Source organism: Ochotona princeps, chromosome 4 (assembly GCF_030435755.1).
Source record: "Ochotona princeps isolate mOchPri1 chromosome 4, mOchPri1.hap1, whole genome shotgun sequence".
Lineage (NCBI taxonomy): Eukaryota > Metazoa > Chordata > Mammalia > Lagomorpha > Ochotonidae > Ochotona > Ochotona princeps.
The window spans coordinates 15,418,608-15,435,807 of record NC_080835.1 but is presented as its reverse complement, the minus strand read 5'-3'; the positions used below and the strand labels follow the sequence as shown (position 1 = coordinate 15,435,807).

At 45.4% G+C, this 17,200-nt stretch overlaps 1 protein-coding gene across 8 annotated transcripts in view; it reads right to left on the bottom strand.

The window, feature by feature from the left end:
* AMBRA1 (autophagy and beclin 1 regulator 1) overlaps positions 1-9,505 on the bottom strand; it is a 220,630-nt gene extending 211,125 nt beyond the window's left edge. For 2 of the 8 annotated variants that reach the window (XM_058663098.1, XM_004585357.2), the window contains exon 1: positions 8,853-9,306. The gene's annotated coding sequence lies outside the window, so the exon portion shown is untranslated. Of the gene's footprint in view, positions 1-8,852; positions 9,309-9,486 lie in introns of those variants that run through there. The other 6 variants (XM_058663099.1, XM_058663100.1, XM_004585358.2 and 3 more) reach the window with 6 other exon arrangements.
* Between the last annotated feature and the right edge of the window lie 7,695 nt (positions 9,506-17,200).

Here is a 17,200-nt window from a genome sequence, read left to right as displayed (position 1 = left end):
TTCTTGCTTGTGGCTTCAGAGGGCAGTAGAGGATGGCCCAAAGTCTTGGAGATCCTATACCTGCATGGGATATCAGGCTCCTGGCTCCCAACTTCAGATTACCTCAACTCTGGCCACTGCAGCCACTTGGGGAGTGAACCAACAGATGGAAGATCTTTCTATTTCTCCTCTCCATCTGTCTGTAAATCTGCCTTTCCAATTAAAAAAAAAAAATTAATTCAATTGCTAAATAAAAATGCTTGGATGCAAGCATTACTCCAAACGTTCCCCAAGGTGGTGCTACTGGGAATTGATAAAAATCTGTAGGTGAGGGCTCTCGGAGGTCCTCAGGTCCCCAGGGGTATGCTCTAGGGAAGATATGATAAAAGCCCTCTCTGCCTGCAGATTTGCCATGTGACACTTCTTCTACACATTTATCATTCATCATGAAAGCTTTACGAGAACCCGCATCATGTTAACTGGACTTTCAGTCCCCAAACTCTGAACTAAATAAACCTCTTTCATTCAACAGTAGCTTGTCTCGGGTACTTTTTTTTTTTTTTTTTTTTTTTTGCAGTAATGAAAAAGTGACTAAATTAACCTGTATTCTGCATTGTAATTCATTAAACTCAATTTCCAAAGAATATTTAATTTGGGAAAAATAACTGACAGCTAAATAAATTCAGTACGCATTAGAAACTTAAAAATTAAAGTTACTACTCATATATGCTCTATGTGAAGTCATAGTTATCCTTTACCATACCAGCTCTGACGTAATTAAAGAATCAGATGAATGATACTAACAACATGCTTTAATTAACACTTTTCCCTGGTGGGGTAGGTATTGTGGCACAGTAACTTAAACTGTTGCTTGAGATGCCTGCATCCCAACTTGGAATGCCAGATCAAGCTACTCCACTTCTGATTCACCAAGGAAGGCAGGAGGAGCTGATCCAAGTGCTTGATCCTACTCCCTATGTGGGTGACCTGATCAGAATTCTAGGCATGTGACTTTGACTTGGCCAAGACTTGGCTATAAGGACATTTGGGCAATGACAAAAATGAAAGAAGATGATATTCTCTTTCCCTCTCTTTCTTCTGCCTTTTTAAGTATTTTACAAAAAAGATTCACACTGTGGTGGCAGAAAGGAAGATTTACAGATATAATGTTAGTATTGTTAGTTTTTCTAAAAAAAAATTTTATTTATTTGCATTTTTGAAAAGATTTTTTTTTTATTGCAAAGTCAGATTCATAGAAAGGAAACGACAGAGAGGAAGATCTTCCGTACGATGATTCACTTCTCAGTGAGCTCCACGACCGGTGCTGTGCCAATCCGAACCCAGGAACCCAGAACCTCCTCCAGGTCTCCCACTCAGGTGCAGGGTCTCAATGGTGCATGCAAAAGGAGTACTGAAGATATTAAGCCAGCAAGCCTGGCCCTTTTCATTTGCATTTGAAAGTCAGAGTTACAGAGAGAAAGAGAGGAAGAGAGCAAGAGTGCTTCCATCCACTGCATCAACCTCAAAATGGCCGCCGCAGCCGGAGCTCCTCCAGGTCTCCCACATAGATGCATCTGCTCAAGGACTCGGGTCATTCTCCACTGCTCTCCCAGGCACACTAAGCAGGGAGCTGGATGGGAAGTGGAGCAGCTGGGACTCAAATTGGCTATGGTGTTAGCCCCTGCAACTTTTCAGAGTGATTAAAGATGCAACAACCCCTCTTCCAGCCCCTGTGAACATCAGATGCCTCCTTTACTCCATCTTTCTCCATCAAGCCTTATTTGTTCCTTGAAAACACTTATTTCAGTCTAATTTCAATATTTATCAGACAGCTGGGTCAACCAGGCTCCACAGCAGACTAAACACTGCAAGGGAAAAAAAATCCTATCTCTATATTTGTATCCCAGCATCTACTGAGCCTTCAATAAATATTTGAAAAAAAAAAGTTTAAAAAAAGGGTTGAAACACACAATCACAAAATATCTCCAGGAGCAGGCATTTAGCCTAGCAGTTAAGACACAAGTTAAACAGCTAGAGTTGCACAGTAAGCTGTCACTTGCTATGGGAGGATCCTGTATGAGAATGGCAGTTTGAGTTCATTCTCTCTGCTTCCAATTCAGTCTTCTGGCAATGCGCCTGGGAAGGCAGCAGAAGCTGGTCCAAGTGTTTGAGCCCCTGGCACCCACATTCGGAGAACAGGATGAAATTCCTGGCTCCTGGCTCCTGGCTCCTGACTTTGGCCTGACCCAAAACTGGCTGCTGCAGCCATTTAGGTGAACGAAGCAGCAAATAGAAGATCTCTCTCTTTTTCTCTCTCCCTCTCTGTTGCTCTTACATATAATCAAATCTTTAAAACAACAACAAAACAAAATAAAACAAAACAAAATTAAGTGTCAGTTTAAGACACCCACTTCCTACATAGGATTGGCCACGTCTGATATCTAGTTCTGATCCCTGGCTTGTTTCTTGCCCTGAGAGGCAACATTGATGCCTCAAATACTTGGGTTGCTACCAAGGTAGACAGATCTGGACTGAGTCTCAAGCTCCTGACTTCAGCCTAACCTAGCCCCAACCATGGTGGCCATTTGGGAAATAAACCAGCAGAAAGAAACCCAAATCTCTCTCTCTTTCTCCCTCCTTCCATTCCTCCTTCCCTCCCATTTTCCCTCCCTCTCTGACATCTGGGAAATAAATCAGCATATGGGACCCCTCTGTGTGTATGTGTCTATCAAATACATAAATAAAACTTTAAAAAAACCAAAAGAAAATAGTCCCAAAAGGTCTGACGGGAATATCACTTGCCTAAAACAAAACAGTAACAAAAAGAAAACAAACCACAGTACGAGAACAATACTCAGTGAAGAAGGAAAAGATACAGAGAGCACCAGAATTGTTAGTATATCAGGTTATGCCACAGCCTGTAACACTGACATCTCATATGGGCACTGGTCCTGGCTGTTCTACTTCTAATCCAGCTGCCTGCTAAACATATCTGGCAAAGCAGCAGAGGAAGGCCCAAGTGTTTGGGTCCCAGCACTCACAGAGAAGAACTAGAAGAAGCTCCGGGTTTTGCCCTGGCCAGCTCTGGCTGTTGTGGCCACTTGGGCAGTGAACCAACAGATGGAAGATCTGTCACTCTCTGTAATTCTGCCTTTCAAATAAACACATCTTGGGCCCGGCGGTGTGGCCTGGTGGCTGAGGTCCTCGCCTTGGGTGCCCCGGGATCCCATATGGGTGCCGGTTCTGGTCCCGGCAGCTCCACTTCCCATCCAGCTCCCTGCTTGTGGCCTGGGAAAGCAGTTGAGGACAGCCCAATGAATTGGGACCCTGCGCCCGCGTGGGAGACCTGGAAGAGGTTCCTGGTTCCCAGCATGGGATCGGCGCGCACCGGCCGTTGCGGCTCACTTGGGGAGTGAATCATCGGACGGAAGATCTTCCTCTCTGTCTCTCCTCTCTGTATATCTGACTTTGTAATAAAATGAATAAATCTTTAAAAAATAAATAAATATAAATACATCTTTAAAAAGATTTAAGTAGGGAAGTAGAGATTATCAACCCCAAAAGCAAAAGAGACAAAGATGTCAGGAAAGACAATTTGATATTGGCAGACAGCAATGTGCCTCGTCCATTCCACTTCTGATCCAGATCCCTATAACAATGTGCCTGGAAGGGCCCAGCGGCGTGGCCTAGGGGCTAGGGTTCTCGCCTTGAACACGTGGGATCCCACATGGGTGCCGGTTCTAATCCCGGCAGCTCCACTTCCCATCCAGCTCCCTGCTTGTGGCCTGGGAAAGCAGTTGAGGACGGCCCAAAGCTTTGGGACCCTGCACCCAAGTGGGAGACCCGGAAGAGGTTCCTGGTCCCGGCATCGCATTGGCGTGTATCGGCCCGTTGCGGCTCACTTGGGGAGTGAAACATCAGATGGAAGATCTTCCTCTGTCTCTCCTCCTCTCTGTATATCCGGCTTTCCAATAACTATAAAATCTAAAAAAAAAAATAAATAAATAAATGTGCCTGGAAAGCAGCAGAACATGGCCCCAATACTTGGGCTCTGCCACTCACATGCAAGACCTAGATGGTGTTCCTGATTCTGACCTGGTACAGTTCCGCTGTTGGGGCCATGCAGATGGAAGATCTCTCTCTGTAACTGGCTTTCAAATGAACAAATAATTCCTTTTTTTTAAAAGATTTATTTATTTTTATTGGAAAGGCATATATACAGAGAGGAGGAGAACCAGAGAGGAAGATCCTCCGCCCCACGATTCATTCCCCATGTGACCCCAATGGCCAGTGCTGTGCCAATCCAAAGCCAGGAGCCAGGAACCTCTTCCGGGTCTCCCACGCGGGTGCAGGGTCCCAAGGCTTTGGGCTGTCCTCGACCACCTTCCCAGGCCACAAGCAGGGTGTTGGATGGGAAATGGAACTGCCGGGATTAGAACCAGCGCCCATATGGGATCCCACGTGTTCAAGGTGAGAACCCTAGCCCCTAGGCCATCGTACCAGGCCCTAAACAAATAATTCTTAACAAGAACAAGAAAAGCCAGAGTTAACACTGCACTAAAGCAAAGATCACAAGGCATAGCTAAAAGAGAGAAGGTCTATTTTCGTAGTCTCACTCCAACTAAACATTCAGCATCCAACACCCATCTCTCCCTAGCACGTCTCCCAAGCATTTACTTCTTTTCACATGCTTTTTGTTAGCCACCTTGTCTAGGGCCAGTTTAATGTCCATTCACTTCCATCCTGTGCATGACGGTCTGACATAACACGATCTTGAACATATAATAGCAAGTTGCCCAAGAACCTGAATGACAATTGTTCACTGTGACGTAAGCTAGCCAAGAAGTTAATCGCTGATGACTACTTTATTTTTCTAAAGCAGTTCTGCATCGTTTTTCTCAACCGAAGTGCTATGACAGGTGTATTACCTTTTCTATACTATAAACAGACTCAGAAAGCATGTGAAGCCTGGAATTTCAATCTCAGCTCTGCTATGTACCTGCTTGTGTGACCTCGGTAGAAGTGTTTATTCTCTCAGCATCAGTAAAAAGATACAGAAAAGAGCATCTTCATGGGGAAAATAAATATATCCTCAAATACATTATGAATATTCAATGAGTTAACATTTTAAAGGAACACGACACAGTAAATCTCATTAAAAAACGTAGTGGCCTAGTGTCTAACGTCCTTACCTTGAACACGCTGGGATACCACATGGGTGCCAGTTCATATCCCAGCAGCCTTGCTTCCCATCCAGCTCCCTGCTCATGGCCTGGGAAAGCTGTAGAGGACGGCCCAAAGACTTGGGAGTCCTGGAAGAAGTTCCTGACTCCTGGCTTCGGATCAGAACAGCTCTGACCATTGTGGTCACTTGGGGAGTGAGCCATCGGACAGAGGATCTTCCTCTCTGTCTCCTCTCTGTATGCCTGACTTTGCAATAAAGATAAATAAACCTTTAAAAAGTTTTCTCAGCTGATAATTTCTCAGCTAGAACTTAAACCCGACTCTCCTGATTTCTTGATCTATTTTTTTACCACATTGCATTGGCAGACTGACAAACACTGCTATGCCATAAATATATTCTTGCAATAACTGATTAGAAAATAATTTTTATCAGTAACTTATTTTGGCTTTCTGAAAAGGAAAAAAATTATATCTAATTAACTTGAAGGGAGGGGATGAGGCAGGGACTTGTAAAAGTTAAAATATTAATTCCAACCGAATCACAGGACAAGCTATGATATGGCACTTCTGTACAATTAGAAATTAATATAATAAACTAAAAACTAACTTAGGATTCAGGAGGAAGAACTGAAGGAACCAATAAGAATGACTATGATTAAAGTAACTTAAGTCTTTTGGTGGGGGGGGGGGGTTATTTTGTTGTTTGGTAAACCAAACTACTGCACAACAAACAAACAAAGACAACTACATGCTATTCCAAACCAACTCCAGTAACGTGAAACATAGCTTAGGAAAAAAAAAAAGCTTTGGGGCCCAGCACAATAGCTCAATGGGTAATCCTTACCTTATACCTGCAGGGATCCCACATGGGCATGGATTAGTATTCTAGCTGCTCCACTTCCCATCCAGCTCACTGCTTATGGCCTAGGAAAGCAGTAGAGGATGGCTGAAAACCTTGGGACTCTGCACCTGCACGGAAACCTGGAAGAGGCTCCTGGCTCCTGGCTTCGGTTTGGCTCAGCTCCAGCTGCTAGTCACTTGAGCAGTGAACCAGCAGATGGAAGTCTCCCTCTCTCTGTCTCTCCTCTTTGTAAATCTGCTTTTCCAATAAAAATAAATCTTTTAAAAAAGAGAGAGAGAGAGAACTTTGTATGCTAACAACTATTTTTCTGTAGCCTCTCTTAAGAGATAAATGGCAGAAGTGCTCATTTGTTAACATGCACAAATACTTGAAGAACATAAATGTTTGTAGTTCGTATTAATAAGCACCATTAAAGGATAGTGTTGTATGAGTAAAATAAAAGTTTTAAGACATATTGAAACATATTCAACACATATTGAAAATATTTTCTAAATTAAACAGCCAAAAGCACAAGTTATTATTACTCTATTAATAAACATAACCAATGGTTTTCAAGTGTTATCTCCAACTCTGTCCTAGGCCAAGTTCCAGAAGACCTTCAGTGACATTCACATCTCTAGTAATCCCCCAAGAACTTTGTACTGAGAGAACAATTCAGTTGCATTCTGAACCTGCACACTTCCAGAAGGAAATGCCAAACAACAACCCAATCTGACCCTGACAGTACAACACAAGACTTCACCAAGTAAGTTAGAAGTTGAATAAACTAACACAAAGCTGGAGAGAAACTGGTAAGCCCTATCTCTGAACACTCCGCTGCCCCATCACCAACATCCCAGTCTCTGCCTCTATTCTACTCATGTCTCCATCAATTATTTTCTCCAGGAACAAAATGTTCCTCCCATTTCTTCGCGGTATTCACAGCAATCTGCATTTATTATTTAGCATTCATTAGGAGCTGCTGAGCCATGACTTACCATTATAAATTCTATGGACTCCCAGTGAACAATGTCTTTTTTTTTATTATATTTTTGACAATCTTTACATAGTTAGTTACGGTAAAAAAGGTTCAAGGGCTACAGGAGAGTGGGTAAGACTACTATTTCCACATTGTTTCCTTCACATATCGGAGGTAAAGGTGGATATTAAGGCAGAAGTCCCACCCAGTGAACAATGTCTTTTCTTCCCCTTCAGTTCTTTCCTTTGATATACATTCTCTTTTAACATATGAACTTGTTCAGAGAATCCATATTCTCCCATCCAAGTACTAACCAAGCCCGACCCTGCTTAGCTTCCGAGATCAGACACAATCGGGTGCGTTCAGGGTGGTATGGCCGTAGACAGAATCCATATTCTTAACCTAACTTCTCTAAAAACAGGGTCCAAAGATTCTTCATGAATGTCTTTCTGGAAACTGTACAGAGGTCTCAAAACCAGGAAATTGCTCCCAATCCAAGACCCTGAAAATTCAATCTTGTTGCTAATCACACATAAATTTAAAGAAATTTTATTTTTCAAAAAATCATGTGAGACTCTTCAAGATTAGGCAAGAACATAGACTTGTACAGTTTCCCTCTCCTGACCAAGGATTTAATCCACACTCCCTTCAAGTCATTCTCCCAGTGATATCTTCAATGGACACTTGCTTGACCTAGAATGACCCCCAACCTGATTTTTTTTTTTTCCAACAAAGTAACAAATTAGAGATCTACACTGAATCCAATGAGGAAATGAATTAAATCAGCCAGGTTTCCAAGTTGGGAAACAGAAACACAATGGAGTTACCACAACAGGACTCTTCCATTTAAATATCTTAAAAATACTTGAGGGATCTCTACACACATCTAGCAGCAGGAGGTGACTAAACCACTCCTGAGCTATGATCAAACTAGTTCCCAAAGAGCCTTTGAGGATTTCCTAGGCAGCACACCATCCCACCCCCACCAAGGTAGGTGCTTTAACTCCAAAGTGTTGACCACCCTCTGTCAGACAGCAACCGCCTAACACCCCCACGACACAAACATGACCCCATCAGGCTCGGGAAGAGAGCATTCACCTTTGCAAACAAAGCCAGCACAGCACAGAAACTGAGCAAAAAACAAAAAAAAAACCTGTCAACTGCTATGCTGGTTACAGAGGTACAAAGTTTGGAAAGCCAGCCGCAGGATCACATGGTCTCTCTCAACTTTGCAAACCTCCAGTGATAGAATCTGTACTTCTAAGACAAGGCGGCATCACCGGTCACCAAAGGAGCCATGTGCCCAAGACGATAACAGGGCAGGTGGGGCGGGTGGTGGGGAGACCCACAGGGCTGGCCAAGGACCAAAAAAAAAAAAAAAAAAAAGTGACTTAAGATGCATGAATGGGCTATCTGAGGGGGGAGGGTGGCGGGTTGGCCTCTGCCTCAGTTTCCTCAAAGAGCCAAGAACGAGACACTCCCGGCAGCCTGCTCAGTGGGGGTCCCAGGGATACTGCAGTTGAGACGATCCGGAGCCTCAAGAAAGGCGCAAGGCTGAAGGACAGCAACGCCCACGTGCTGCCCGTTCCTGGAAGGCGATTCCCCGACCACCACACCCCGGGGTCGCCCTCTCAGCTCCAACCGACCCTAGGGCGTGAAGCCCCAAGCATCGCTCCCTCCTTCCGGCTTCTCCCTCTGTTCCGGGCCGCGCCCCCCGAACGACGCAGCGCCGCCCGCTCGGCCCGGCCCGCCGCCCGCCCGCCCACCCGCCGGCACCGCGGGCTTCTCCGCCCGACCCCCCTGAGCCCCGGAGCCGAGACGGGAACGGGATGCGGGGCCCAGGCCTCCCCCGGCTCCTCCCGGGCCTACCTGCCACAGGCGGGCCGAGCGGGCTCGATCTGCTGCCGGGCGGACGGCCGGAGCTCCCAGAGCGCAGCCAGCAGGCAGCCGGCAGGCAGGACGGGGGTCGGCGCCACGGGCCGGCGGGAGGAGGGGACCTGCGCCCGCGGCCTGGCCGAGCCCTCAGCCCCGGGACCTGGCGCCGCCGCCGCCGCGGCTCCGGAGACATCAAGCGAGAAGACGGCGCAAGAGATCACCGAGTGCGCGAGCGCCCCAGACATCAAAGGACGAGCGCGCGAACCATCGTTCAAGGCGCCGCAGCCGAGCGCCGAGAAAGCACAGCGTGACTCCCATTCAAGGTCCCGGGCTCATGTCCAAGGCAGAAATAAACAAACTCAGATCGTCAAGCCGGAGCGTACGGTAGCCCGTGGCTTCTGCCATTTTCTGACGGTTACTGGCTATGGACATTGTGGAGAACTGAAGTTCTTCGTGAGCGCAATAACACTGGTTAACTGCTAACTGCGGTTCAAGGACTCCCAACACCATCCCAAGTCAATCAAATCCTAGACCCGCAGTTTCCAGACTGAGAAATAGTGAAATAAAGTGAACAATCACAACTAAAAAAAAAAAAAAATGGGGACACCCGGGGTCATGTGCTTCTTACATCATGATCCAAAGTCTCTTGGAACCAGATGAGATCCGTTGACGTGTTCAGCATCACCACAGTGGCTTCCTTCTTAAGTCTCTTGGCACACAGACGAACACAGCACAAACATGAATTGATGTGTCTATGCAGGACACGGTTAATCACATAGGTCACAGTGAGTGCGCGCAGCCCACAATGACCAATCAGGAGGAGGAGGACACTTGGAAGGGAAAAGGGTGTGAGGATCAAACAAGACAGTCCTAACTCTTCAAAAGCTTAGGGTCTTCTGAGGGTCGAAAAGCACATCTGAAAATATCAGCCCTTATTCAAGTTTATTCTTCATTGTCACCTGAAAGTGTGAAAAAAAAAATCATTGAAAGGACAACTTAAAGGATGCTGTATAAGACTAGCATGGGGAGGGTGGGTCCAGTGCTAATCCCCTCTTTGCAAAGCGCCAGGATCCCATAGAGGGGCAGATTCTTGTCCGAGCTGCTCCACTTCCCATCCAGCTCCCTGCCTGTGGCCTGGGAAGGCAGTCAAGGACGGCCCAAAGCCTTGGGACCCTGCACCGCATGAGAGACTGGGATGGCACTCAAGCTTCTGGCCCTGCTGCAAACATTAGGGACATGAACGGAAAGCTGAAAGATCTTCTCTGTTTTTTCCTCCCGTTGTGGTCTAAGTTTTGCTACTTTCTTACTTAAAAAGCATTTTAAGCACAGGCACCAACACAGCATGAACAAGTGGTTGTTTATTCAGAAGATGAGAAACAGAAACTAACCATGTAACACAAAGTAAAAGGGAATAAGGCAGAGAGAACAATACATTGTATCCTAAGGGAAAAGAAATTCCTGTCTTAAGAATCTGGTCTGGGATCACCTCAGACAAAGTCTCTTTGGGGATCTCCCAATTCAAGCTCCTGGACTCAGAACCCCAACCATGAAAAGACAGAACAAGTCAATCAACCACCTCAGCTATATGTTGGCAGCGAAATACTGGGCAAACAGAGACTCTAAGATGGATTAGGTCAATCAGTGGATTCTTCAACGACCTCATCATGCTTGGAAGGGCAAGATTGGCAGTGATTCATAACTGGTGAATTGTCAAAACCACTTGAGCAAGACCCTCAGAGCATGCCCCACATCAGGGACCTGGGAAGGGTAGGAAACTGGGTGGGGCTTCTCCCTTAATATCCACCTTCACCTCAGATACATGAAGTAAACAATGTGAAAATAATAGTCTTCCCACTTTCCTGTAGCCCTTGAACCTTTTTACCCTAACTATGTAAAGATTGTCAAAAATATAATTTAAAAAATGGAAAAAGAAGAAATTCCTGTCTTACTCTGAGACTGCAGGAAGGATTGACGAGAGAGAGAGCGCGCGCGAGCCCAACCTACCTGCACCAAAGGCGGGCAAACACCAGAAGGCCTGAGTGCCCAGAAAGCCCCAAAGAGCAAAAAGTCCAACAGGGTAAAAAAAAAAAAACACCTCTGCACATGGGCTTGAGAGGGCCGTGACCAATCACAGTGCAGCCCTGTCCCTCACCCAAGTCCCAGGTAATGATGAGTATGCACTAGACAAACTGACACAGGGGTGGGTGAAAAATATTATAAAGGTGGGGAAAGTGTAACTTCCAGACTCATGACCCTAAACTAACTACCTGCCTAGACCATATCATTCCCTCTGTCACTTTGCTGTTCAACTAAATAAACCTTTCACAAAAGTGAATGGGGCTCAGGTTGTGGTGCTGTATATTAAGCTCCCACTTACAATGCCAGCAACCCATGTTGGCATTGATTAGGTCATGAGTGTTTGCCTTATGATCCAACTACCAGCTAATGTGCCTCGGAAGGCAGCACATGGTCCTAATGCTTGGGCTCCTCACATGGGAAACCCAGATCGAGATCCTGACTCCTGGCTTCCCCCTGACCCAGCTCTGATGGTTTTTTGACCCTTTGGGAATATGAACCAGCAGATAGAGCACGCTCTTTTTCTGCTCCCCCCTTATCTCTGTAACTTTGCCTTTGGAATAAATTTTTTTTCAATTGCACAGTATAGGTAGGTATTTGGTACAGTGGTTTAAGATATCCCTTATGTAGGTGCCTGGTTCAAATCTCAGGTCCTGCTCTTCAAGTCTAGCTATATGTTCATACACTCCCTGGTAGGTGACAACTGACACTCAACTACTCAGGTCCTTGCCACCCAAGTGGGAAATGGGCTGGAGCACCAGGCTCCTGGCTTCACCCTGGCCCAGTCCTGACTGTCGCAGCCATTTGGGTAGTGAACCAGCAGATTTCTCTGTCTCTCTGCCTTTCAAGCAAAATTAAAACAGATAAAAACCTGAAGCTGTCATTCAGATAAAAATATTTTCAATGAATAAACATACAGCAACATGTATGAAAGCCTATTTTTAAGAGAGTTTAAAAATATGTTTCTAAATAGCAAATTTTCAATAGGATGAAGTAATTGTATCACATTGCATCATTTCCTTATGAAAGTAACTAATTAAAAAAAAAGTCCTTGGACCCGACACATTAGCCTAGTGGTTAAAGTCCTCACTATGGACACACTAGGATCCCATGTGGGTGCCAGTTCTAATCCCAGCAGCCCCACTTCCCATCCAGCTCCCTGCTTCTGTCCTAAAGCCTTGGGACCCTGCACCCATGTGGGAGACCTGGAAGAGCTCCTTGCTCCTGGTTTGAGATCGACTCAGCTCCAGCTGTTGCAGTCTCTTGGGGAGTGAATCATCGGATGGAAGATCTTCCTGTCTCTCCGCCTCTCTATACATATGACTTTGCAATAAAAATAAATAAATCTTTTTTTTTAAAAGTCCTTAATAGTGGTGGTTTTTGTTTTTTGGGTTTTTTTCCTGAGATACTCAGAGCTTCCATCCACTGGTTCACAGCCTAAATGCCCACAAAGAAGCCGGCAGCCAGGAACTGCATCCAAATCTCCCAGGTGGATGGCAAGGACCCAAGTATTGGAGCCATCGCTGCTAGCTCCTGGTGTTCAAATCAGCCAGAAGCTTTAAACAGGAACCGGAGCTAGTGGCAAACCCAGGCACACCATATGGAACACGGGTGTTCTAACTGGCAGCTTGACTGTTAGGCCACACTCCTGCCTCAACAGTTGTTATTTGATGAGTGCACAATACTTCATTGAGGAGGATATAATGACCATACTCCCTGTAGTTCTGAGCATTTCCTGTGTAACAGGTATTACTGCTTCTGGACGGGGAGGCAGTGATGAACTTATTTATGCTTAGGTCTTACTGGACATGAGTTAACAAAAGAATACTGAAGAAAGGGACAGGTTTAGTTCTCTGTCATGTAAAATAAATCTAGCAATGTATAGGCTAGGGTGAGCTGTGACTAGCTGTTTAGAACCTGACATAGTCTGCCTTGTTGCTTTGCTTCTTCAAAAAGTGGCTTTCGCCTAAGGTCTGAGAAAACCACCCCTAGCTCCAGCCATCCAGCCTACATTCCAAGCATCAAAGCTGACAGACGAAGGTATCTCTTGTAGTCATGAGGACACATCTTGAAACCAGCACAAGCCATGGCCACTCTGAATAATTCAGCCACAAAGCCACACCTAACTGCAAGAGAAACTGGGACTCAGTCTTAATCCTGGCTAGACATGCCCCGCTCTAAAACTCAGGGGCAATGGGATACCAGGGGACAAGGAAACAAGGAGTCAGCTACATTCCTGGAGCCAAGGGAAGATAGCTTTGCTGTTTCCCAAGTTTACACTGCAACCATACATGTTTCAGGAAAGCTTTCTTGGAAAGGCTTGCGGGAGGTGGAACCTAAAGCTACAGCCCTTGCTGACCCAAATCAACTACATCATTTTGAAACTCTTGACTGTGATGTGGAGAAAAAAAAAAAAAGCTAGAGAAACTAATTTCAAGGCTACCAGACGCTGTCAATTGTTCAAAAGCTGGAGGCTTATATATTGTGAGGAAAACATTTGAGTGTTATTCAAATACTCATCAAAAATTGTCACAAAAAATAGAAATATTTGAGAAGCTGAAGTTCCACTGCTCCATAGGCCGACTGTGGAAGAGCTGGCTGATTCCACAGGCAGCAGTTTATCTCAACAGACATATTTCCTTTACAGAACTTTCTCTTTTCTTTACTTCCATCTTTCTTCCCTCCTTAACTGTCAGCCTTTCGGGGGTTTCCTGAGCAGCAGGCCCTCGCGATGGTGGTGTTCCTCAGCATGAACCACTGGAAACAGTGTGATCACACATGTCCGTTTATGTGAAGCACATACAAACTTATATAGACTAAGAATAAGGGGGAGAACTGGTGTGGTACCCTAGTGACTAAAGTTCTCACGTTGAATGCACTGGGATCCCATATGGGCACTGGTTCTAATTCTGGCTGCTCCACTTCCCAACCAGCTCCTTGCTTTGTGGTCGGGGAAAGCAGTCAAGGACAGCCAAAAGCCTTGGAACCCTATAGCCAAGTAGGAGACCAGGATGAAGCTCCTGGCTCCTGGTTTTGGATTGGCTAAGTTCCAGCTGTTGTTGCTACTTGGGAAGAGAGCCAGTGGATGGAAGATCTTTTCCCCTGTCTCTCTGTAAATGTGTTTTTTCAATAAAAATATATAAATCTTTTTTTTAATCTGAATTATGAGTCTTTGACTTAAAAAAAAAATTAAGATTTGAGTCAGAGAAAGTGTGAGACCAACAGATCTGCTGGCTCACTCCCCAAATGGCTGTAATGTCCAAAGCTGGGCTGGTTCGAAGCCTGGAACCAGGAGCTTCTACCAGGTCTCCCATGTAAGTTCAAAGGTCCAAAGCCTTTGGCCATCCTCTGCTGTCTTCCCAGAATATAAGCAAGGAACTTGATGGGAAGTGGAACAGCTGAACTTAAATTAGAGCCCGTATGAGATGCTAACACTAGCAGGTAGAGGATTAGCCTATTATACCATTGTCCCAGCCTCTGAGTCTGTAACCTTCTGAAGTCACATTTTTATAAAATCTTGGTAAGAGAACAAACTGGGGCCCAGTATGATGGCTCAGTGGCTAAATCTTGCCTTACATGTACCAGAATCCCATATTGGCACCAGATTGTATCCCAGCTGCTCCACTTGCCATCTAGCTCCCTGCTTGTGGCCTGGGAGAGAAGTGGAGAATGGCTCAAAGCCTTGGTACCCTGCACCCACATGGGAGACCTGTAGAAGGTCCTGGTTTCAGATTGGCTCAGCTCCAGTTATTTCAGCTACTTGGGGATGGAATCAAAGGATGCAATCAGAGGATGGAAGATCTTCTTGTCTATATTTCCTTCTCTCTGTAATTCTGCCTTCCCACTAAAAATAAATAAATTAAAACAAAAATAATAAAAGAGCAATAGAGAACAAACTGTCCCCTTGTCAGACCCTTTGATTTCTTATTTCCTGGTCCTAAACAAACATCCCCCTTCATTGCAAAATTCAATTGTGTAGCTGCTTTCGGTTTCAGCTATGGAAAAACGAAACAAAACAAAAAAACCTAACAGGCTTTATTGTCTAGGCTCTGTTTCATCCTTACCCCTCTTTTTGTCTTTACTACACAAGTGCTGCAGTTTTGCTCCTAAATTACATTCACGTGCTAAAGATATTCTAAAGGCTGAGGTTTGGAAGAGGAGTTCCATTCCCTGGCCAACTGATTAGGCCAACCATGTTTGTCCTTGGTCCCTCTTTCCTGGAACTTGACCTAGGTAAGGCCGTGAGTGCTGCACTGGTATGAGCCTTGCTCTGTGCTGGGCCCTTGCTATCTGAAATATCTAAGTGCAAATCTGGAGATCCTACGTGCCAGCTGGAGTTCTCCACACAGGAAAAGGAGACTTACATAAGACTGGCAAAATCCTTGACTCTTTCCCAAACCATGCCGGGAAGAAACTATGCAGGCATGCTCACACTTCTCAGATCGCTACAACAAAAAGGCACTGTAAGCAAACCCTGAGCAGTTGGGAATTATGCACCTTCATCCCGTCCACAGTTCATGTCAGGAATAATGTAACTAGGGAATAGAAAAAAATGGCCTTGCTAAAAACCTAGGTTGTAAAGATATTCAATGGACAGAATTGAAGCCTTTCGCTGTGGAACTGTTAGGAAAGAAGACACTCCCAGAAAAAAATACTGACAGCCAAGGTTCAGCAAGACCAACACAGAACGACCCATAGAGACTGCTGTGTAAGTAAATAAGACTGGAAACGGCATTGCAGATAGTTCCAAGAACATCATTCCCACTCAGCCTTCATGTCACCATCTATTAAAAGTTATGTTGTGGGGCCCGGCGGCGTGGCCTAGCAGCTAAAGTCCTCGCCTTGAAAGCCCCGGGATCCCATATGGGTGCCGGTTCTAATCCCGGCAGCTCCACTTCCCATCCAGCTCCCTGCTTGTGGCCTGGGAAAGCAGTTGAGGACGGCCAAAAGCATTGGGACACTGCAACCGCGTGGGAGACCCGGAAGAGGTTCCTGGTTCCCGGCTTCGGATCGGCGCAGCACCGGCCCGTTGTGGCTCACTTGGGGAGTGAATCATCAGACGGAAGATCTTCCTGTCTCTCCTCCTCTGTGTATATCTGGCTGTAATAAAATGAATAAATCTTTAAAAAAAAAAAAGTTACGTTGTGAAAAAAACAACAATTTTAAACAATGCAGTGACACAAAGATAATATGGAGCACTTGCTATGACTACACTCCATCCTGTCACTTGTCATGTGTGGTTGGCAGTAACTCCTTCCCGATGCCATATGCATGACTGAACCAAAGCTTGATGGGCAAAATATACTTCATACAAGACTCCACAGGGGGGCCGTGGCGCGATAGCCTAGCAGCTAAAGACCTCGCCTTAAACACTCTGGGATCCCATTCCGTGCCGGTTCTATCCCAGCAGCCCCAGCTTCCCATCCAGCTTCCTGCTTGTGGCCTGGGAAACCAGTCGAGGACGGCCCAAAGTCTTAGGACTCTGCACCCACAAGGGAGACCTGGAACAAGTTCTGGGTTGCTGGCTTCAGATCGGCGCAGCTCGTGCTGTTGTGGTCACTTGGGGAGTGACTCATTGGATGGAAGATCTTCCTCTGTATATCTGCCTTTGAATAAAAATGAATAAATCTTTTTTTAAAAAAAAAAAAGACTTCACAAGGGGAGACTGGGAGAGTTAAAACACTTCCTTATTGCCAGTTTGTGTCCCGGCTGCTTCACTTCCCATCCAGCTCCCTGCTTGTGGCCTGGGAAAGCAGTCGAGGACGGCCCAAAGCTTTGGGACCCTGCACCCATATGGGAAACTTGGAAGAAACTCCTGGCTCCTGGCTTCAGATCAGCTCAGCTCCAGCTGTTGCAGCCAGTTAGAAGTGAGCCAGCAGATGGCAGTCCTTTCTCTGTATCTCCTCTCTGCAAATCTGCTTTTCCATTGTTCTGTGTCCCTTAACTTTTGTGAGGGGAGGTAAAACTGGCCTCCAGATCTGTCTCAAAAGAAGGGTTGGAATGCCACATCTTGGGGCCTTCTAATTTTCACAGATTGGATTAACCTCAGATGCCTATACCGATGTATATTATATATGTGTATATATATGTGTGTGTGTGTGTATGATATCTTCTTATATGAAGAGTCTTCAAAAAATTGTGGAAAAATAAGATTTTAAAAGTAAGGCTTTTTTTTTTAAAGATTTATTTATTTTTTTATTGGAAAGCCGCATATACAGAGAGGAGGAGAGACAGAGAGGAAAATCTTCCGTCTGATGATTCACTCC